Source organism: Lissotriton vulgaris, chromosome 2_1 (assembly GCF_964263255.1).
Source record: "Lissotriton vulgaris chromosome 2_1, aLisVul1.2, whole genome shotgun sequence".
Taxonomy (NCBI): domain Eukaryota; kingdom Metazoa; phylum Chordata; class Amphibia; order Caudata; family Salamandridae; genus Lissotriton; species Lissotriton vulgaris.
In genome coordinates, this window is record NC_141687.1 from 1,258,966,564 (window position 1) to 1,258,989,801 (window position 23,238).

The 23,238-nt window shown below is 48.3% G+C and overlaps 8 pseudogenes; all 8 read left to right on the forward strand.

The window, feature by feature from the left end:
* Nucleotides 1-1,986: 1,986 nt before the first annotated feature.
* LOC147732466 (5S ribosomal RNA) lies at nt 1,987-2,105 on the forward strand (annotated as a pseudogene).
* A 115-nt stretch (nt 2,106-2,220) lies between these two features.
* Nucleotides 2,221-2,339, forward strand: LOC147732467 (5S ribosomal RNA; annotated as a pseudogene).
* Nucleotides 2,340-2,669: 330 nt separating this feature from the next.
* Nucleotides 2,670-2,788, forward strand: LOC147732468 (5S ribosomal RNA; annotated as a pseudogene).
* A 331-nt stretch (nt 2,789-3,119) lies between these two features.
* On the forward strand, nt 3,120-3,238 carry LOC147732469 (5S ribosomal RNA; annotated as a pseudogene).
* A 3,437-nt stretch (nt 3,239-6,675) lies between these two features.
* Nucleotides 6,676-6,794, forward strand: LOC147732470 (5S ribosomal RNA; annotated as a pseudogene).
* A 778-nt stretch (nt 6,795-7,572) lies between these two features.
* LOC147732471 (5S ribosomal RNA) lies at nt 7,573-7,691 on the forward strand (annotated as a pseudogene).
* Nucleotides 7,692-10,267: 2,576 nt separating this feature from the next.
* Nucleotides 10,268-10,386, forward strand: LOC147732472 (5S ribosomal RNA; annotated as a pseudogene).
* A 111-nt stretch (nt 10,387-10,497) lies between these two features.
* On the forward strand, nt 10,498-10,616 carry LOC147732473 (5S ribosomal RNA; annotated as a pseudogene).
* Nucleotides 10,617-23,238: the final 12,622 nt, after the last annotated feature.

The following is a 23,238-nucleotide window of genomic DNA, read 5'->3' on the forward strand; positions in this document are numbered from 1 at the left end:
CAACCCCATCGCCTGCAACAACGACATCACACCCTCGCCAGACCTCTGCGACTCACTCGCCTCGTTCTTCCACCGCAAGATCGTCGACATACACGACAGCTTCGGCGCACAGACCATGCACCCAACCACCGAACCAACGCCTCCCTCCCCCACCCTCTGCACCTGGACCCCTGTCAGCACCGAAGACACCACCCGCTTGATGAACACCATCCACTCCGGCTCCCCAACCGACCCCTGCCCACACCACATCTTCAACAAAGCCGACTCCATCATCGCACCCCAACTCCGGATCATCATCAACAGTTCCTTCGCATCCGCCACCTTTCCGGAGAGATGGAAACATGCCGAGCTGAGCGCCCTCCTGAAGAAACCCACCACAGACCTCAAGAACTTCCGCCCCATCTCGCTCCTCCCTTTTCCGGCCAAAGTCATCGAGAAGACCGTCAACAAACAACTCTCCACCTTCCTCGAGACAAATGGATCCCTCGACCTCTCACAGTCCGGTTGCCAAGCAAACCACAGCATCGAGACCGCTCTCATCGCAGCTACCGACGACATCAGGTCCCTGCTCGCCAACGGGGAAACTGCTGCCCTCATCCTCCTAGACCTCTCAGCAGCCTTCGACACCGTATGCCACCGCACCCTGATACAGTGCCTCAGCAACACCGGAATCCAAGGAGCGGCCCTGGAGTGGATCATCTCGTTCCTCGACGGAAGAACCCAGAGAGTCCGCCTCCCCCCTTTCCGATCCACGGCCACTAAATTCATCTGCGGCGTTCCGCAAGGATCCTCACTCAGCCCCACCCTCTTCAACGTCTACATGAGCCCTCTCGCAGCCATCGCATGCCAACACAACCTTAACATCATCTCCAACGCCGACAACACCTAGCTGATCCTCTCCCTCACCAACGACCCCGCCACCGCAAGAGCCAGCCTCCAGGAAGGAATGAAAGACGTCGCGGAATGGATGAAGCTTAGCCGTCTGAAACTGAACTCAGACAAGACGGAAGTCCTCATCCTGGGACCATCCCCTTCTGCCTGGGAAGACTCCTGTGGCTCCTTGCCCTGGGCACCGCATCCAAGCCAACGGACCATGCACGCAACCTGGGCTTTATCCTGGTTTCTTCCCTCACGATGACCAAGCAAGCCAACGCCGTCTCATCATCCTGCTTCAACACCTTGCACATGCTGCGAAAGATCTTCCGGTGGATCCCCACCGAAACCAGAAAGACGGTCACCCTTGGCCCTCGTCACCAGCCGCCTGGACTACGGGAACACCCTCTACGCCGGTACCACAGCCAAACTCCAGAAAAGACTCCAGCGCATACAGAATGCTTCTGCACGACTCATCCTGGACATCCCTCGTCACAGCCACATCTCGGCCCATCTGAAAGACCTGCACTGGCTCCCCATCAGCAAGAGGATCACGTTCAGGCTCCTCATCCACACACATAAGCCTCTCCATGACATGGGCCCAAAATACCTCAACAGTCGCCTCACATTCTACACGCCCTCCCACCAGCTCCGATCTGCCAGCCTCGCCCTCGCCTCTGTCCCACGAATTCGCAAATCCACCGCCGGAGGAAGATCCTTCTCCTACCTGGCGGCCAAGACATGGAACTCCCTCCCCACCCACCTACGGCTGACCCAGGACCATCTCTCCTTCAGGAAACAACTCAAGACTTGACTGTTCCCCCCCCCCCACCCCAGCCCCCCCCCCCCCAGCGCCTTGAGACCCTAGCGGGTGAGTAGTGTGCTTTACAAATTTTGCTGATTGATTGATTGAAAGCACCTGATCTTGTCTGATCACAGAAGTTAAGCAGGGTCAGGCCTGGTTAGTACCTGGAGGGGAACATGCCTTGGAATACCAGATGCTGTATGTTTTTTTGTTGCTTTAGATGAATAATGGTGGCTTTACTTGCTTAATATGGCTAGCACTGAAGTAGAATGAAAAAAAGCTAAGAGCCTCAAAGTCAGTACCCTAAAGCCTATGGCCAAACTATTCTAAAAGCACCTAATCTCATATGATCTGAGAAGTTAAGAAGGGTCGGGTCTGGTTAGTACCTGGATGGGAGACTGCCTGGGAATAGCAGGTGCTGAAGGCTTTTTTTGTTGTTGTTTATTTGCTTTAGTTGAATTAGGGTGACTTGTCTCACTTACTATGTCCAGTACTGTAGTAGAATGAAAAAAGCTAAGAGCCCCAAAGTTGTTGCTCTTCATGTCTACAGCCATACTATCGTAAAAGCACCTGATCTCGTCTGAACTCAGAAATTAGGCAGGGTCGGGCCTGGTTAGTACCTGGATGGGAGACTGCCTGGGAATACCAGGTGCTGTAGGCTTTTTGTTTTTTTGTTGTTTTGCTTTAGTTGATTGAGGGTGTCTTGTTTCGCTTACTATGGTCAGGACTGAAGTAAAATGAAAAAAGCTGTGACCCCCAAAGCCAGTAGTCTTTATTGTCTATGGCCATACAACTCAGAAAGCATCTGATCCCAGAAGGGATGCAGGGTCGGGCCTGGTTAGTACCTGGATGGGAGATCCTCTGGGAATACCCGGTGCTGTCGGCTTTTTTTGTTGCTTTCTCTGAATGAGAGGTGGTTTGACTCAATTACTACGGCCAGCACTGGAGTAGAACGAAAAAAAATAAGAGCCCCAAACTCAGTTCTCTTCATGCCTACGGCCATACCACCCTGAAAGCACCTGATCTTGTCTGATCTGAGAAGTTAAGCAGGGTCTGGCCAGGTAAGTACCTGGATTGGAGTCTGCACAGGAATAGCAGGTTCTGTAAGCTTTTTGTTTTGTTGTTTTGCTTTAGGTGAAGCAGGGTGGTGTGTCTCGCTTACTCTTGACAGCACTGAAGTAGAATAAAAAAAGGTAAGAGCCCCGAAGTCAGTGCGCTTCATTCCTCCGGCAAACCATCCTGAAATCAAATGATCTCATCTGATCTCAGTAATTAAGGAGGGTCGGCCTGGTTAGTACCTGGATGGGAGATTGACTAGTAACACCAGGTGCAGTAGGCTGTTTTTTGCTTTAGGTGAATGTGGGTGGCTTGTCTTCCTTACTATGGCCAGCACTGAAGTAGAATTAAAAAAGCTAAGAGCCCCAAAGTTAGTGCACTTCATGCCTACAGCCAAACCATTCTGAAATTGCCTGATCTCCTTTGATCTCAGAAGATAAGCAGGGTCGGGTCTGGTTAGTACCTGGATGGGAGATCGTCTGGGAATACCCGGTGCTGTAGGCTTGTTTTTTTGCTTTCTGTGAATGAGGGTGGTTTGTCTCAATTACTAAGGCCAGCACAGGAGTAGAACAAAAAAAGCTAAGAGCCCCACAGTCAGTGCTCTTCATGCCTACGGGCCATACCAAACTGAAAAACCTGATCTTGTCTGATCACAGAAATTAAGCAGGGTTTGGCCAGGTAATTACCTGAATGGGAGACTGGCTGGGAACAACATGTGCTGTAGGTTTTTTGTGTTGCACTAGGTGAATAAGGGAAGCTTTTCTCGCTTACTATGGCCAGCACTGAAGTAGAATGAAAAAAGCTAAGAGCCCCAAAGTCAATGCTAATGATGCCTTCGGCTATACCACCCTGAAAGCATCAGAAGTTGAGTAGGGTACCTGGATGGGAGACCACCTCAGAATAAGAGACGATTTAGGCATTCTTTTTTGTTTTGCATTAAATGAATGAGTGTGTGTGGTATCTTGCCTTCTTCCCTACTCTGTCCTTTCTTTGTTTTCTGTACTTTTCTGCTCATCCAGTCTCTGTCATGTCATGGAATGTTGCTTCTGTGTATTTTCAAGTGTATCCTTCAGTTTATCTATGTAGGCTGAGAAGCAGAGTTGCTGCTCCTGGTGGGGCTTACTATCCTGTATGTTATTACCTGGACTATTATTCTGATTATCCTGCACTAACTCATGTAGTATCTACTCAAGAATAAACTTGGAACTTGGATACAGCTACAACTGAGTCATCTTATTTATATTGAATTTCACACTGGTGACAATCTGGAAAAGGACCCATTTGAGGTCAAAAGGACTTCACTGAACTTAAGGAACCCATCTTTGCAACTAAAGTCTAAAAGAGATACGTTTTAAAATTACTTTCTTGCATCTGGGTGCCCCACCGGTGTCTGGTTCCAATGGCCAGTCTCAACCCAGAACAGTACATTTTTACTTCTAAATTATTTTCAACAAGCTTTTGCGCATATTTAATGGACACTTCTACTGATGGTGAGTCAGTTTACTGGTGATCAACTATCCTCCTGCTATCTAAGTTGTGTATCTGCGCTACAATCTACTTTGTGAGCAACAGGCTGCTGCTGATTGTCCTATATGTGCCTGCACTCCTTCTGCAACATGCTGCTTAAATGAAAGTCTGCCTGAGTTACTTCTACATCCTGCTGTTCTTTGGCTTAATTACTTTCAAGAGCTTGGACTGTGCACGGAAGTCTGTATTTTGTGTAATGGATAATTACACATCTTTCATATCAACATTGTGTTTCCTGAACTTAACACTGGACTTTAACTGCCAAGTACTTTAACTGCTACTTGACTTCAAACAAGTCTTGGACAGCTTGCTCCCAAAAAAATAAACAAATTATGGCACCACTGTTCTGTTATATTGCTGCATGGTGGATTGGCTTTAATGGTGAACGTGTTGCGCTACATTGCCTCAATCGTATGGTGCATGGTGGACTTTACTGGCTTTCCTTTACAAAAGATTTGTGGTCCAAGTAATGTGTCAGTTCACTCAGGTGACTTTTGAATATACTCCGCCTCTCAGCACGTGTGTTCCTACCACTTCAAATTCCAATACCTCGAGCTTCCATTGTTGACCAGCGGAGGTAACATCGGTGACGTTCTTCCTTCTATTCTGGCAGCTGTGGGACGCTATGCTGCTTGGTCTTGCCGAGAGCCACTCTAACCAGGCCATACTATCCTAAAAGCACCTAATCTCGTCTGATCTCAGAAGTTAAGCATGGTCGGACCTGGTTAGTACCGGGCTGGGTAACAGCTTGGGAATTTTTTTTTTGCTTTAGTTGAATGACTGTGGCTTTTCTCGCTTACTGTGAAGAAAACTAGTAAGTGGGAAAAGACACCCCCATTCACCTAAAGCAACAAAAAAAGCCTACAGCACCTGGTATTTACAGGCAGCCTTCCAGCCAGGTATTAAACATGCCTGACCCTGCGAGATCCGGAGCTTTCAAGGTCATATGGTTGCATGCATGAAGAGCACTGACGTTGGGGCTCTTAGCTTTTTTCATTCTACTTCAGTGCTGGCCATATTAAGAGAGACTAGCCACCCTCATTCACCTAAAGCAAAAATACAAGAAAAGCCTACAGCATAACTGAAAACTGAAAAAGCTAAGAGCCCCAAAGTCAGTGCACTTCAAGTCTCCGGATATACGATCCTGAAAGCACCTGATCTCATCTGATCTAAGAAGTTATGCAGGTTTGCGTCTGGTTAGTAACTGTAAGGGAGACTGTCTGGGAATACCAGGTGCTGTTGTTTTTTTTTGCTTTAGGTAAATAAGGGTGGCTTGTCTTGCTTACTATGGCCAGCACTGACATAGAATGAAAAAAGCTAAGTGCCCCAAAGTCGGTGCTCTTCATTCCTACGACTATACAACCCTGATCTCAGGCGTTAAACAGCGTTACGCGTGGTTAGTACCTGGATGGGAGACTGCCTGAAAATAGCAGATGCTGTAGGCTTTTTTGTTTTGCTTCAGGTGAATAATGATGGCTTGTCTCACTTTTTATAGCCAGCACTAAAGTAGAATTAAAAAAGCTAAGAGCTCCAAAATCCTTGCCAGTGCTCTCCATGCCTACGGCCATACCACCATAAAGCACCTGATCTCATCTGATGTCAGAGGTTAAGCAGCCTCAGGCATGGTTACTACCAGGATGGGATACTGCCTGGGAATACCATATGCTGTAGGCTTTTCTTGTATTTTTGCTTTAGGTGAATGAGGGTGGCTAGTCTCTCTTAATATGGCCAGCACTGAAGTAGAATGAAAAAAGCTAAGAGCCCCAACGTCAGTGCTCTTCATGCATGCAACCATATGACCTTGAAAGCTCCTGATCTCGCAGGGTCAGGCATGTTTAATACCTGGCTGGAAGGCTGCCTGTAAATACCAGGTGCTGTAGGCTTTTTTTTGTTGCTTTAGGTGAATGGGGGTGTCTTTTCCCACTTACTAGTGCCAGCAGTGAAGTAGAATGAAAAAAGCTAAGATCCCCAATTTCAGTGCTTTTCATGAAAGCACTTGATCTCATCTGATATTAGAAGTTAAGCAGGGTCTGACCTGGTTAATACGCGGATGGGAGACTGTATGGGAATACCTGGTGCTGTAGGCTTTTATTTTTTGCTTTAGGTTAATGAGAGTGACTTGTCTCGATCACTATGACCAGCGCTGAATTAAAATGAAAAAAGAAAAAACCCCCAAAGTCAGTGCTGTTCATGCCTACAGCCATACCAGCCTGATAGCATCTGATCTTGTCTGATCTAAGAAGTTAAGCAGCGTCTGGTTAATACCTGGATGGGAGACTGCCTGGGAATACCAGATGCTGTATGTATTTTTTTATTTGAGCTTTAGGTGAAGGGGGGTGGCTTGTCTTGCGTACTATGGCCAGCACTGAAGTAGAATGAAATGAGTTAAAAGCATCACAGTCAGCGCTCTTCATGCCTACAGCCAAAAGACCCTGAAAGCACCTGATCTCTTCTGATCTCAGAAGTTAAGCAGGGTCGGGCCAGTTTAGTACTTGAATGGGCGACAGCCTGGGAATACCAGGTGTTGTAGGCTTTTTTTGTTTTGCTTTAGGTGAATGAAGGTGGCATGTCTTACTTACTATGGCCAGCACTGAAGTAGAATGAAAAAAGCTAAGAGCCCCAAAGTCAGTGCTTTTCTTTCCTACAGTCACACCACCCTGAAAGCACTTGATCTGATATCAAAAGGTAAGCAGGGTCTGGCCTTGTTAGTACCTGGATGGGAGACCGTTTGGGAATACAATGTACTATAGGCTTTTTGTTTTTTTGTTTGTTTTTCTTTAGGTGAATGAGTGTGGCTTGTCTTGCTCACTATGGCCAGCACTGAAGTAGAATAAAAAAGCTAAGAGTCCCAAAGTCAATACCAGTGCTCTTCATGCCTACTGCCATACCACCCTAAAGCATCTGATCCCGTCTGATCTCAGAAGTTCAGCAGCATGGGGCCTGGATAGTAGTACCTGAATGGGTGACAGCTTGGGACTACCAGGTGCTGTAGGCTTTTTTTTGCTTTAGGTGAATGAGGGTGGCTTACTATGGCCTGCACTGAAGTAGAATGAAAATAGCTAATAGCCCCAAAGTCATTGCTCTTCATACCTACAACTATACCACCCTGAAAGCACCTCATCACGTCTGATCGAAGTACTTAAGCAGTGTCGGTCTGGTTAGTACCTGGATGGGAGACTGCCTGGGAATCCCAGATGCTATATGCTTTTTTATTTTTGCTTTAGGTGAATGAGAGTGGCCTGTCTCCTTACTATGGCCAGCACTGAAGTAGAATGAAATGAGCTAAAAGCATCACAGTCAGTGTTCTTCATGCCTACATCCAAAAGACCCTGAAAGCACCTGATCTCTTCTGATCTTAGAAGTTAAGCAGGGTCCGGCCAGGTTAGTACTTGAATGGGCGACAGCCTGGGAATACCAGGTACTGTATGCTTTTTTTGTTTAGCTTTAGGTGAATGTGGGTTGCTTGTCTCACTTACTATGGCCAGCACTGAAGTAGAATCAAAAAAGCTAAGAGCTCCAGTATCAGTGCTCTTCATGCCTAGGGCCATACCACCCTGAAACACTTGATCTCAAAAGGTAAGCAGGGTCTGGCCTTGTTAGTACCTGGATGGGAGATCGTCTGGGAATACAAGGTGCTATAGGCTTTTTATTTATTTTTTGTTTTGCTTTAGGTGTCCTTACTTGGCCTAGTCTCGGACACCCAGGGTGCATGTCGTGGTGCACAGGAGGCATTGGTGAGGTGTGCCTGATCAACGTGTGCATCAGAAGTGGAGTGAGTCTCGAACGCGCAGGGTGCGTGTCGTGGTGCATCAAGGGTGTTGGTGAAGAGCTCCCGGTCATCGAGTGCACCGGAGGAGAAGTGAGGCTCGGACACGGTGAGCGTGTCGATGTGTGGCCGAAAGCGTTGGTGAAGAGCACCAGGGTATTGGGGCACCGGAGTTGGAGTAAGTCTCAGAGAAGCAGTGTGCGTGCTTTGGTGCAACCTGGGACTGTGGAGGTGATCGGCTGATCATCGTGTGCACCCGAAGAAAGTGAGTCTCTGAAACGTGGTATGCGTGTCTTGGTGCCAACTGAGACCGCAGGAAGGAGAGCCGAGTCAGCGTGCACTCCGAGTCGACAAGGAGTTCCATCAGCGTTGGGTGTGTGGCTTTGTGCCAGAGGAGACCCAGAGTGTACGGTGCGGAACGTATACCCGGAGTGAAAGTAATCTCAGGGGCATGGGGTACATGTGCCCTGCGGCAGCCTGAGACCTTCCTAACAGTTTCTGCCCAGACCGGCAGTCCGGGAGGAGCTGAGCTGCTGGGCCGAGCCGCTGAGGCCCATTGAGAAAGTTCTGCATGGAAGGCCCAATTCGAGGAAGGAGAAGAGGAGAGTGGGGTCGCGCCCCCAGGTAACATGGATTACTACCTGGGCCGGGTGTGGGCTCGGAGGAACACTGTCAGCCTCTCAGTCCTTCTGACGACATGAGCCTTTGCTTCGGCTCAGAGTGGGGCCCATACTGATGAAATGTGTTGCAGTACAGGGGCCAGAGTAAGAAGCGGTACTCTGTGCCATCGTTGAACCAGGTTGGGGGGCAACTGTTATTGAGGAGGCTGATTGTCGCAATACGCATTGCCAATATTGCTGCTAACGAACTGCCGGACTGTCTTATGACGCCTGACATTATTACTGCATAACGAAGTACACGATTGTAGCGCTGCTCATTGCATTATTTCTCCCTTGTCAAGTACAGGATTGTAGCGGCCCGCATTGCATTATTTCTTCATTGCAAAATACACGATTGTAGTTACGCATTGTATTATTCCTTAAGTGCAAAGTACATGATTGTAGTGGCCCGCAGTGCATTATTTCTACGTAGCAAAGTATGTGATTGGGGTGTGACACATTGCATTATTCCTTCATTGCACTGTACATGAACGTAGTGGTACGCATTGCATTATTTCTCCCATTGCAGGTACCGGGGTGTATCATTATGCATTGTATTATTTATCCTTAGCCAAGCACGGGATCGGATCGTTACGCAATGCACTATTGTCTGTCCATTGCAACATGTGTGATACTAGCATTGCGACCAGCATAACATTCACAAAGAGGTGGTTGGGATTTGAACCCTATAACCAGCCGAAACAAATATTACCCTTTATTCTATGTTGGCTTATGTATCGAGTGGTCTGATCGTATATCTTTTTGTATACAGTTTATACTCGTTTTTATCAAACTCGTGTGGAGTCAATTTGTGGTGTTACCAGGGGGTTGCTGTGGGCGTGGTTGCACATACTAAACACTTGTGCCTTGGAGATAGGCCTGGCTGCTCGTGCCAAGCTACTAAGGGGGTGAGCCGGGCTATCTCAAATGGTGTCCTTACTTGGCCTAACAGTGAGTGGGGAGCCCCGGATCTCGCACGTGGTGACAGTGTGCGGACTGGGACTCCAACAAGCATCAACCTGGGAATTCCAGGTGTTGTTAGTTTTTTTTTTTGCTTTAGGTGAATGACGGTGGCTTGTCTCGCTTAATATGGCCAGCCCTGAAAAAGAATGAAAAAAGTTAAGAGCCCCAAAGTCAGTGCTCTTCATGCCTAAGACTATACCACCCTGAAAGCACCTGATCTCTGAAGTTTAGCAGGGTCGGTCCTGGTTAGTACCTGTAGGGGAGACTACCTGGGAATACCTGGTGCTGTAGGTGAATGAGGTTGGCTTGTCTCGCTTACTATGGCCAGCACTGAAGTAGGATGAAAAAAGCTAAGAGCCCCAAAGTCCGTGCCAGTGCTCTTCATGCCTACAGCACACCACCCTAAAGCACTTGATCTTGTCTGATCTCAGAAGTTTAGCGGGTCATGCCTGGTTAGTACCCGGATGGGAGGCTGCCCAATAATACCAGGTCCTGTAGGCCTTTCGTTTATTTTTTTCCTTTGATGAATGAAGGTGGCTTGGCTCACTTACTACTGCCAGCAGTAAAGTAAAATGTAAAAAGCTATGAGCCCCTGAGTCAGTTCTTTTTATGCCTATGGCCTATGGCAATACCACCCTGAAAGCACCTGATCACATCTGATGTCAGTAATTAAGCAGCATCGGGCCTGGTTAGTACCTGGATGGGAGACTGCCTGGGAATACCAGATGCAGTATGTTTTTTTTTTCATTTCTTGGTTTAGGTGAATGAGGGCGGCTTGTCTCGCTTACTATGGCCAGCACTGTAGTAGAATGAAATGAGCTAAAAGCCCCAAAGTCAGCGCTCTTCATGCCTACAGCCAAAGTACCCTGAAAGCACCTGATCTCTTCTGATCTCAGAAATTAAGCAGGGTCGGGCAAGGTTAGTACTTGAATGGGCGACAGCCTGGGAATACCAGGTACTGTAGTCTTTTTTTTTTTTTGCTTTAGGTGAATTAGGGTGGCTTGTATCGCTTACTATGGCCAGCACTGAAGTAAAATAAAAAAAACTAAGAGCCCCAAAGTCAGTGCCAGTGCTCTTCCATACCACCCTAAAGCACCTTATCTCGTCTGATCTCAGCAGTTAAGCAGCGTTGGGCCTGGTTAGTACCTGAATGGATGACAGCCTGGTAATACCAGGTGCTGTAGGCTTATTTTTGTTTTGCTTTAGCTGAATGAGGGTGGCTGGTCTCACTTACTATGGCCAGAACTGAAGTAGAATGAAAAAAGCTAAGAGCCCCAAAGTCAGTGCTCTTCATGCCTGTGGCTATACCACCCTGAAGGCACCTGACCTGATCAGAACCGGTCGCTCCACCTCGCTCCTGAGCCGCCTGGTGTTCGTGGCTGCCTGGTGTCCACATTGCTCCCTCCTGGGCTGCCTGGTATCGTTGTGCTCATTGCTGCGCCTGCCATTGCTGTTAAGCTGCTTTGATTTGCCCATCTCGTCATTTATATTGTGCTCATTGCTGCGCCTGCCATTGCTATCAAGTTGTTTTGATCTGCCCATTTCATTGAATAATACTGCTCCGCTTTGCCTGGTTTCGCCGCTTTTGCCAGATTGTGCCCCCCGACCCCATCCTGCATTGTTATCGGGCCATTTGTTGTGCCTCTCCTGCTCCCCCACGGCTCCTCCCCCGCAGCCCTCCAGCATCCCCAGACCTCGCAACCCCACTCCCGCCTCCCAGCTGCTCCTCCCTCGCTCCGCCCCCTCCACGATCCATTTATGACAGATGCCTTTACGTGCAGCGTTCACGCGCAGCGAGCGTGCAATTAGGCATGGGCGGAAAATCCGTTCCGCTCGCGGATTTTGCGGATTTTCGGGAAATCCGCAATCCGCGAGATTTGCGAATTTCCTGCAAAATCCGCAAATCCGCGAGCAGCGGATTTTGCTCGCACTGCTCGCACTGTTCGCGTGAGTTCGCGCCCCGCGAATAAGTGCGAAATTGCAGAAATACGTTCTAAGCAAAACTGAAAGTAACTACTTACCAGGTTCAAAAGTTCAGGCACATCATTAGTAGCCATTTCCTGTAGTGCTTCCTGAGGGGCCCCTCCAGAGTTCAGTTGCCAGTTGAAACTATTATGTGACCCTGCTCTGAACCTCAGAATAGTTACACATATGCCACAAAGGTCATGAATTACAGCTAAGGGAGACAAGCAGGAGCCAGGCTGGAAGTTAAAATCCATTAATCAGCCCCTAATTCATTATTGTCAGTTGGGGCAGGGCAGGTGTTGTAACTAATTTTGCAACAATGAAAGCACTTAGCAAGTGCAAAAGATCACTAATCAGGGCGCACTAAGGAAGCAGGTGCCAGCTAAAAAAATATTCTGTGACACATTAATCAGCCCCAAATTAATTCAGGTCACTTGAGGCAGGGAAGGTGTGCTTTGCTTTGCCGAAAATAATGTACACTGGACAACCAGAGGGTGTGGTGATGAAACAGAGGGTGGCATGGGTGGGCCAGAGGGTGGCATGAGTAGTCAGAGAGTGGCAGTGGTGACAGAGAGTGGCAGTGATGAAGAAGAGTGTCCCAAACAGGTTGGACACGTAGAAACAACAAGTTCGCAAAACTTGCGACCCAACAGGTAAGTTCGCAAATTGCGAAATTGTAAAAACCCTCGCGAACTGGCAGAAACACGGGCGAACACAAAAAAAAAAAAAAATCCGCAAATTCGCGGGAATTCGCGGATTTTGCGGATTGCGAGTTCGCAAATCCGCAAATTCGCGGATTGCCAATCCGCAAAATCCGCTCATGCTTACGTGCAATATGCGCGCCGAAGTTGCGCCAAAGGTAAGCCCGTCTACGCCCATCCGCGCCTGGACCGCACCCAGCGCCCTACCCCCTGGCCCCCGCCAAATGAACTCCACCCGCTTAACATACGACGCCGCAACCCTCTATGCACTCAACACCGGCCGACTCCCCAACTGTCACCAAGCCGCCCCAGGACGCAAGCATGGACCCTTCACCTGTCAATCCTGCAAGTTTTGCTGCATCAAGACCTACACTACGCCCACTAATGCCAAACAGAGCCCCAACAATAACCACCTAAAATGCATCCTGCTCAACACCCGCTCCGTCCACAGACACGCCATTGAACTATGGAACCTACTGGACACCACAACGTCGGACGTCGCCTTTCTTACAGTAACCTGGATGAACACCGCATCAGTGCCCGACATCGCCATAGCCATCCCGGACGGCTACAAGATCATCCGAAAGGACAGCATCAACCAAACAGGAGGAGGCATCGCCATCGTCCACAAGAACACCATCCGTATCACAACCAGCTCCGATGACACCTTCACCGCCACCGAACACCTCCAATTCCAGATACACACCGACCCCAAGACCACACTAAGAGGCACCCTCATCTACAGACCACCAGGACCCCGCACACAATTCAGCGAAGTGATCACTGACTTTATCAGCCCACACACCCTCCCCTCCGAGGACTACATTCTCCTAGGTGACCTCAACTTCCACCTGGAAAAGAATAACGACAGCAACACCACCACCCTGCTGGACAACCTCTCCAATCTGGGACTCAAACAACTGGTAAACACCCCCAACCACCACGCCGGACTCACGCTCGACCCAATCTTCTCCTCCAGCAAGCACATCTCCTTCATTCACGCCACAGGATTCCACTGGACGGACCACAGCTGCATCCAATTCAACTTCAGAAAGACCACAACTCACCATCACCCACAACAAGTCCCACGCAGAAACGGGAACAAAATTACCACCGACCAGCTCACCACATCGCTACACCAAAACCCTCCCGCCAAACCATTGGACCCAAACCAAGCAGCCATCAATCTTGCACAATGGATCACCCACTGCGCCGACGAATTAGCACCCTTGAAAAACCATCACAACAAACCAGGTAGCAAAAAAGCCTCCTGGTTCAATGACGACCTCAAGAACTCCAAAAAGAACTGCCGCACCCTCGAGAAAGCCTGGCAAAAAAACCCAACCACAGACAACATGACCGCCCTCAAGGACGCCACCCGCAAACACCACCAGCTGATCCGATCCACCAAGAAATTAGCATTCAAGGATCGACTCGACAACAATGCCCACAACAGCAAGGAACTCTTCTGCATCGTCAAAGAGCTAACCAATCCCAGCGCCGGCTCTAACGACATCACTCCCTCTCAAGACCTCTGCAACTCTCTAGCCCGATTCTTCCACAGCAAAATCGCTGACATACATAACAGCTTTGGCGACCAGTCCACCGCCCTCACCACCACCGAACTGAAGCCCCCCACCACCACCCTTGACGCCTGGGACCCAATCAGCACCGAAGACACCATCCGCTTGATGAACTCCATTCACTCCGGATCACCAACCGACCCATGCCCCCTCCACATCTTTAACAAGGCCGATTCCATCATCGCACCCCATCTCCGGGATATCATCAACTGCTCCCTCAACACCGCTACCTTCCCAGAAAGCTGGAAACATGCCGAACTCAGTGCTCTACTGAAGAAAACCACAGCAGACCCGACTGAACTTAAGAACTACCGCCCCATCTTGCTCCTCCCTTTCCCTGCCAAGGTCATAGAGAAGACCGTCAACAATCAGCTCGCAGCCTTCCTCGTATCTAACGGCTCCCTCGACCCCTTACAGTCCGGCTTCCGAATCAAACACAGCACCGAGACCGCCCTCATCGCAGCCACAGACGACATCCGAACACTTCTCGACAATGGAGATACAGCTGCCCTCATCCTCCTGGACCTCTCCGCAGCGTTTGACACGGTCTGTCATAGCACCCTTGTACAACGCCTCAAAAACATCAGGATACAAGTAAAAGCACTGGACTGGATCATCTCGTTTCTCGCCGGAAGAACCCAGAGAGTACGCCTCCCCCCTTTCAGGTCAGAGGCCACCGAATTCATCTGTGGCGTACCACAAGGATCATCGCTCAGTCCCACCCTTTTCAACGTCTACATGAGCCCCCTCGCATCCATCGCACGCCAACACAACCTCAACATCATCACCTATGCCAACGACACCCAGCTGATCCTCTCCCACACCAAAGACCCAAACACCACTAAAACTAACCTACATGAAGGGATGAAAGACGTTGCCGAATGGATGAAGAACAGCCGCTTAAAACTGAATTCTGATAAGACAGAAGTCCTCATCCTAGGATCATCACCCTCCGCATGGGACGACTCATGGTGGCCACCGGCCCTGGGCAGCGCACCCAAACCAACAGACCATGCTCGCAACCTGGGATTCATTCTAGACTCCTCCCTCTCGATGACCAGACAAGTCAACGCCGTCTCATCATCATGCTTTAATATCTTACGTATGCTCAGAAAGATCTTCCGCTGGATCCCCACCGAAACAAGAAAGACGGTCACCCAAGCACTTGTCACAAGCCGACTGGACTACGGAAACACTCTCTATGCCGGAACCACAGCCAAATTACAGAATAAACTCCAACGCATTCAGAACGCATCCGCCCGACTTATCCTAGACATACCCCGTCACAACCACATATCCGGTCACCTAAGAAACCTTCACTGGCTACCAGTCAACAAGAGAATAGCGTTCTGTCTCCTCACCCACGCACACAAAGCCCTATACAACCTGGGACCCAAATACCTCAACATGCGCCTGACCTTTTACACCCCCATCCGCCAACTTCGATCGTCCAATCAAGCCCTCGCCGCGATGCCATGCATCCGAAGAGCCACCATGGGAGGAAGATCCTTCTCCTACTTAGCGGCCAAAACCTGGAACTCTCTCCCCACCCACCTCCGCCTTACACAGAACCACCTCTCCTTCAGAAAACAACTCAAAACTTGGCTATTTGATAAGTAACGAACACCCCCCCCCCCCTCCCTCAAGCGCCTTGAGACCCTCTGGGTGAGTAGTGCGCTATACAATTTTTTTTTACTTGACTTGACTTGACCTGGATCTCGTGTCATCTCAGAAATGAAGCAGAGTCGGGCCTGGTTAGTACCTGGATGGGAGATGTCCTGAGAGTACCATGTCCTGTAGGCTTTTATTTTTTTCCTTAGGTGAATAAGCACTGAAGTAGAATGAAATGAGCTAAAAGCCCACTTGTCAGTGCACTTCGTTTCTACAACCAAAGGACCCTGAAAGTACCTGATCTCTTCTGTTAAGCAAGGTCGGGCCAGGTTAGTACCTGAATGGACGACAGCCTGAGAATACCAGGTGCTGAAGCTCTTTTTTGTTTGGCTTTAGGTGATTGAGGGTAGCTTGTCTCACATACTGTTTCCAGCACTAAAGTAGAATGAAAAAAGCTAATAGCCCCAAAATCAGTGTGGGTAAAAAATCACAAATACACCCTTGTCTTGGAAAATGCAAAAAGGGTGTGTGTGTTTGATGTGAATGGGACAGTGAGTATGATAGACTAATGATTTTAAAGTGTGTGTCATGGCTTCCTTTACATTTTGATGGTTTTTATTTCAAAGACCGAATAAAGTTTATTGATTGATTGATAGATTTAATGTAGTATGGAATAGGACATTTGATTATATTAGTGTATTAGGTCATTTTTACATGCTTGGAAGTATTAACGTTGTTTTTAAAAGAATTTATTACATTTCCGATAAGACTGCTTATTTTACACTTCCACAAGGTTGGACAGGTTCTCTGTATTTAGCATCTATGTTTTCTAAAGTCTACCACATGAATAGTTTGAGTGAAGTGAGTGAAGTGCATCATGGGCCCAAACCCCGATGCCTGGAGCGACACCTGTTGGCCCACTACCCTCGGAAACCCGCCAACCCCCACAGACCACGCACAGAACCTGGGAATCATCCTGGACTCCGAGCTCAAAATGGACCGCCAGATCAACTCTGTCTCATCTTTCTGCTTCCACACCCTCCGCCTCCTTCGTAAGACCTTCAAATGGATCCCCCTCGAACACCGAAAGACAGTCACTCACGCCCTGGTCACCAGCAGACTCGACTACGACAACGCACTCTACGCCGGAATAAACAAAAACCTCATCCGCAAGCTACAGAAAATCAGAATGCCGCCGCAAGACTGGTCCTCAACCTGCCAAAACACTGCCACATCTGCCAGCACCTGTGCACACTCCACTGGCTCCACGTCGCGGCGAGAATCACCTTTAAGATGCTCACCCACGCACACAAGGCCCTCCACGGCACCGGACCAGCATACCTGAACAGCCGGCTCAAATTCCATGCACCCCAAAGGACCCTACGATCAGCCCAGCTTTCCTACGCCGAGGTCCCCCACACCAGAAAGACCAGATCGGGAGGCCGCTCCTTCTCCTTCTTCGCGGCCAAAGCATGGAACGCCCTTCCGCTCCACCTCAGACAGACAACATCGCTCCCCATCTTCGCAAGAAACCTCAAAACCTGGCTCTTCGACAGACCCCCTCCTTGATGGAATGGAACCTGCACCCCCCCACCCCTAGCGCCTTGAGACCCTTACGGGTGAGTAGTTGAGCTTTAACAAACTCCTGATTGATTGATTGATTGATCATAAAAGAGTGTAGAGAGAAAGAGCAGCCCAACAAGTGCTACATGTATTTGGTGTTTTAATTCTTCCTACATAAATTATGCTAAAATTACAAAATTATTGACTCTAGAGGCACATTTGGCAAGTAGCACAGCAGGTGCCTTGACATAAATCAAAGAAGAAATGTTTGCAATAAGATCTATGGTAATATAAAAGCGTCTTGCTGTAGATATGCTTTTGGAAAAAGGAGGTGTCTGTCGAGTGGTAGGAAGTCAGTACGGCACTTAGAATATTTACAAATATATTGATAACATAATTAATATTGTAAGTGACAATCACCCAATGGGGTAGTGTGAAATTTGAGAGGATATTGGTTTATGATTTGGAGAGATTGGTAAAGGTGTTCCTATGAAAATAATAAGTGTAATATTTGTAATTATGAGTGATGTCCATATATAAAGCCATTTGCATCATGGGTTTGCGTTGCGATTACGGAGGTATGAAAAAGAAAACAGTGAGATAGATAAGTAAAGAAGAAATCACACTTGATGAGATGGAAGTCAGAATGTATGAAGACTTGAATGCCTTGCAGTCAAGTCAGAGAATTTATATAGCGCACTACATACCCAGAGGGTCTCAAGGCGCTTAGGAAGGGGAGGAGGATTACTTGTCAAATATCCACGTTTTAAGTTGCTTTCTGAATGCTAGGTGGTTCTGGGTAAGGCAAAGGTAGGCGGGGAGTGAGTTCCATGTTTTAGCAGCCAGGTATGAGAAGGATCTGCCTCCCATGGTAGTCCTGTTGATGCGAGGTACAGTGGCGAGGGCTTGGCTGGAAGAGCGTAGTTGGCGGGAGGGGGTGTAGAAGGACAGTCGTGAGTTGAGGCATTCTGGTCCGATGTCGTAGAGTGATTTGTGTGCGTGGGTTAGCAGTCGGAAAGTGATTCTCTTATTGACGGGTAGCCAGTGGAGGTCTTTCAGGTGACCAGAGATGTGTTCGTTGCGCGGGATGTCTAATATGATCCTGGCTGAGGCGTTTTGGATTCGTTGGAGTTTCTTCTGGAGTTTAGCGGTAGTACCTGCGTAGAGGGTGTTTCCGTAGTCCAGTCGGCTCGTGACCAGAGCATGGGTGACTGTTTTCCTGGTTTCGGTGGGGATCCAGTGGAATGTTTTTTTGAGCATGCGAAGAATGTTGAAGCAGGATGAGGATACGGCGCTGACTTGTCTGTTCATTGAGAGTGAAGAATCCAGGATGACGCCTAGGTTCCGAGCGTGGTCTGTCGGGATGGGTGCTTTTCCAAGGGCTTCCGGCCACCAAGAGTCGTCCCATGCAGAGGGGGATGTACCTAAGATGAGGACTTCTGTTTTGTCTGAATTCAGTTTCAGACGGCTTTGTTTCATCCATTCGGCAACTTCTTTCATTCCTTCGTGTAGGTTAGTTTTGGCGGTGTTGGGGTCATTGGTGAGAGAGAGGATTAGTTGAGTGTCATCCGCGTAAGAGATGATGTTGAGGTTGTGTTGGCGGGCGATGGTCGCGAGGGGGCTCATGTATACGTTGAAGAGGGTGGGGCTGAGTGAGGATCCTTGTGGTACGCCACAGATGACTTCAGTGGCCTCGGACTTGAATGGTGGAAGGCGGACTCTCTGGGTTCTTCTGGTGAGGAACGAGGTGATCCATTCAAGTGCTTTTCCTTGTATTCCGATGTTATTGAGGCGTTGTAGAAGGGTGCTGTGGCAGACTGTGTCGAAGGCTGCAGAGAGGTCGAGGAGGATGAGGGCGACTGTGTCTCCATTGTCCAGTAGAGTTCGAATGTCGTCTGTTGCTGCGATGAGGGCGGTCTCAGTGCTGTGTTTTGCTCGGAAGCCGGATTGTGAGGAGTCGAGGGATTTGTTGGCTTCGAGGAAAGCGGCGAGCTGGTTGTTGACAGCTTTCTCGATGACTTTGGCCGGGAATGGAAGGAGCGAAATGGGGCAGTAGTTTTTGAGTTCGGTGGGGTCCGCTGTGGGTTTATTCAGAAGGGCGGTGAGTTCGGCGTGTTTCCAGTCTTCCGGGAAGGTGGCGGAGTTGAAGGAGCAGTTGATGACGTTTCAGAGGTGCGGTGCTATGACAGAGTCTGCTTTGTTGAAGATGTGGTGAGGACATGGGTCTGTGGGGGATCCTGAGTGGATGGAATTCATCAGGCGGATGGTGTCCTCAGTGGAGATTGGGTTCCAGTCGTTAAGGGTGTTCACGGGGGGAGAATGTTCAGCAAATGGTTGGGTGGGTTGGTCTCCGGGTTGGTTGTCGAAGCTGTTGTGGATGTCTGCAATCTTGTTGTGGAAGAATGAGGCTAGGGAGTCGCAGAGGGCTTGAGAGGGGGTGATGTCGTTGGAGTTGGCTGAGGGATTGGAAAATTCCTTGACGATGTTGAAAAGTTCCTTGCTGTTGTGGGCGTTGTTGTCAAGTCGATCCTTGAATGCTGTTTTCTTGGCCTTTCGGATTAGTTGGTGGTGAGTGCGGGTGGCGTTTTTGAAGGCGTCCTTGGTGCTGGTGGTTGGGTCTTTTTTCCAGGCCTTTTCAAGGGAGCGGCAGAGTTTCTTGGACTTCTTAAGATCATCGTTGAACCATGAGACCTTCTTGCTGCCAGGTTTGCTTTGACGTTTTTTCAGAGGTGCTAAGGTGTCGGCGGTGTTGGATATCCATAGGGTGAGGTTGGCGGCGGCTTGGTTTGGGTTAGAAGAGTGGGCTGGGGTGTTTAGAAGGAGCGATGCGGAGATCTGGTCGGTGGTGATCTTGTTCCAGTTTCTTTGCAGCGTTGGTTGGAGGTGGTTGGTGGGTTTTGGCTTGTTGTAGGTGAAGTGGACGCAGCTGTGGTCAGTCCAGAGGAAATCCGTAGTGTGGCTGAAGGAGACATGATTGCTGGAGGTGAAGACGGGGTCGAGTGTGTGACCTGCGGTGTGGGTGGGGGAAGTGACTAGTTGTTTAAGTCCGAGGTTGGCGAGGTTGTCCAAGAGGGTGGTGGTGTTGCGGTCGTTGATCTTTTCAAGGTGAAAGTTGAGGTCTCCCAGAAGGATGTAGTCTTTGGAGGGGAGCGCGTGTGGAGTGATGAAGTCCGTGATGTCTTCACTGAATTTTGCGCGGGGTCCTGGTGGTCTGTAGAGGAGGGTGCCTCTGAGTGTGGTCTTGGGGTCGATGTGGATTTGGAAGTGAAGGTGTTCGGAGTTGGCGAGGTTGGCGTCAGAGCTGGTTGAGATGCGGATTGATTTCTTATGGACGATGGCGATTCCTCCTCCTGTGTGGCCGGTACGGTCCTTGCGTGTGATCTTGTAGTCTTCAGGGATGGCAATGGTGATGTCTGGGGCAGAGGAAGCGTTCATCCATGTTTCTGTTAGGAAGGCTACGTCTGGAGAGATGGTGTCTAGTAGATTCCATAGGTCAATGGCGTGTCTGTGGACCGATCGGGTGTTGAGAAGGATGCACTGTAGGTGGTTGGGGTCGGGATTCTGTGGAGTGGTCGTAGCGGAGTAAATGTCGGAGCCGCTGAATTTGCAGGAGTAGCAGGAGAAAGGTCCATGGGTGTGTCCAGGAGCTGCTTGGACGCAGTTGGGGGCGCGACCGGGGTTAAGGGCTAGGAGGGTGGCGGCATCGTAGGTAATGCGGGAGGGCTGGGAGGGACGGGGGCCAGGGGGTCTGGCGCTGGGCGCGGGCCAGGCGCGGACGGGCGTAGACGGGCTTACCTTTGGCGCACCTTCGGCGAGGCCGTAGCGCGTGGACGCTGCGCGTGGGACCATCTGGCTTAAATGGTTGGTGGTGGGGGCGGAGCGTGGGAGGGTCAGCTGGGAGGCGGGATCAGAGAGGCGGGTCAGGGGAGAGAAAAACACAAGATGGAGGGCGAAAATGAAACTAAAAGCAGCAGCGAGGGCACAGCACAATGCTCGTAAAACAGGCAGCCAAAGGCTCTAAATTCCAGCACAATACCTCTGCTAAAGCGTCACTCTAAGACTATCAACCTTGGAGCACAACACAGCAAAGAAGTGCACGTTATGAGCACAGAGCGCCAAACACAATTGAACTACCAGGATTCTAAAGCGCCAGGCGATAATCGGCTTCGAAGCGCTAATGCTGACTTTTAGATAAACGCGGTAAGCTTTACAGGCAATGAGGCACAGAGCGAGATGTAGAAAATTAAACTACAGCAAGCACAATTCAAAAAGAAAGTGACGAAACCAGAATGATGAAGGACATACAATAGTTTGGCAGGGTGGCATGATAATTAATATGATGGTAATCAAAGGGGGTATATTGCTAGTTTGCTTTAATTTGCTGGCAAATCATGAATAATTTAGGCATGCTTTAGTTAACATAACTAGAACACACCAGGCTGGATTGACAATCATTCATGAAGGATGCAGAAAAGCGCATGATCATTTTTTGAGCTTTTTGTGTTCTCTCTTTCAGAAATTCAATGGAAATGCACCTTCTGCCTGGGTCTCTCTAATCTGTCCTTCTTTCTTGAGGGAAGTGGGAATAATGTTTTCCTCTAACAATGTCAAGGCCTCTTAACCAAGCTCTTCTGGTAGTTGAATAAACCGTTGTACTCTCTTGTTTCATAACCATGATCTTGTTTCCTTAATTGATTATGCACTGCTTTAACCAATAAGAAGTAGGTGTTTTCCAAAGGTGTTGTACCAACTAATGGAATCAGTGGCTGTCATGAATGAAACATTTCTGCTTCAACACTTCCGCGTAATATCTTATCATAACATGTGTGTGCCTTCTATTCCTGTAACAACATAAAAGAGCGTGCTATTTGGAGATGAGCCAGACCTTTTGCTATCAGACTTTCTCTCTCTCTATGGCTTCTGCTTTGAGATTTAGTGCTCTGTCCAAGAAGTTTTGAGTTTTTCTGTAGAAGGCAGACCTTATGCTAGTCTGCTTATTAAATTACTTGCTTCATTAACTACTGATCCTTTCCGTTATGAAACTATATTTTAAATAAACCCACAATGTTGAGAACTTTAGAATTTTTCAGGTGCAGTTTTATTGATTGCCTTGGACTAAGTCTATGAGAGACTCAGATAATCCAGCTCCTGCCTAATGACTCTCTTGATTTAATAATTAGAGTGTCAATATCCATCATTGTATGCTCCTATTTCTCATCTGACTGTATGTATGTTTTTATGTTTATGGTCTGTGTATAATATGTGCCACCTTGTACGAATGTATGACATTACTATGCATACATTTACAACGCAGTACTTTACATCACGTTTGTTACAACGCAAGTCATTAAACTACTTGCGCTGGATGGCACTGGACTTAGGAATAGTATGATTTACTCTTCCAACTCCAGTCTACATACGGTAGGGAAGGTGTTTGAATAGTAAATCATAATATTCATTAGGTTAGAGCTCTATCCTGCGCAAGTCGTTGTAACGACTTGCATTGTAATGCCCGCGATGTAAAGGCATTGCATTGCAATGCAATGCCCGCGTTGGGAAGGATGTTTCCCCCTTGTACAATGTCTGCTTATCTGTAGTCCCCTGTAGTAATAGGAGTAGTAACTTTATTCGGTAGCCAGGTACCATCAAAGTATACAAACAGTATAATAAATACAACAGAGTACATATTTAAAACATCTTCCAGCACAGTTCAATTTCCCTGTTTTTTGCAGCAAATAGAGGATTATCAAAATTCTCTCTCTTTCGTTCTTATTAGCACATAAAGACAGAAGCTATGGACAAGCTAGGCTATGGGCAAATAGTGCAAGACACTTTAAAACATATACAATTTACATTTCTACTTGATACATAAAATACATAGAATAAATAAAATTGATACAATTTAGATCAGACAATAATTAAAAAAGAATTAACCTAAAATCTAGAAATCAATTTTAGCAATCTACTGCGTATATACGAGGCTGCCTGTAGCAAGAACATTAACAGGAGTAGTATCGCTTTTTAAGATTCTTAGAGCCACTAAATATTTGTTCACCTTTGAATTTTGACACAAGGGAATAATCAATTTCCGTTGTGGGCCGTGGTAATGAGGACAGAAAAATAGTATATGTGCCTTGTTCTCATCTCCCAGACAACACGCTGGACA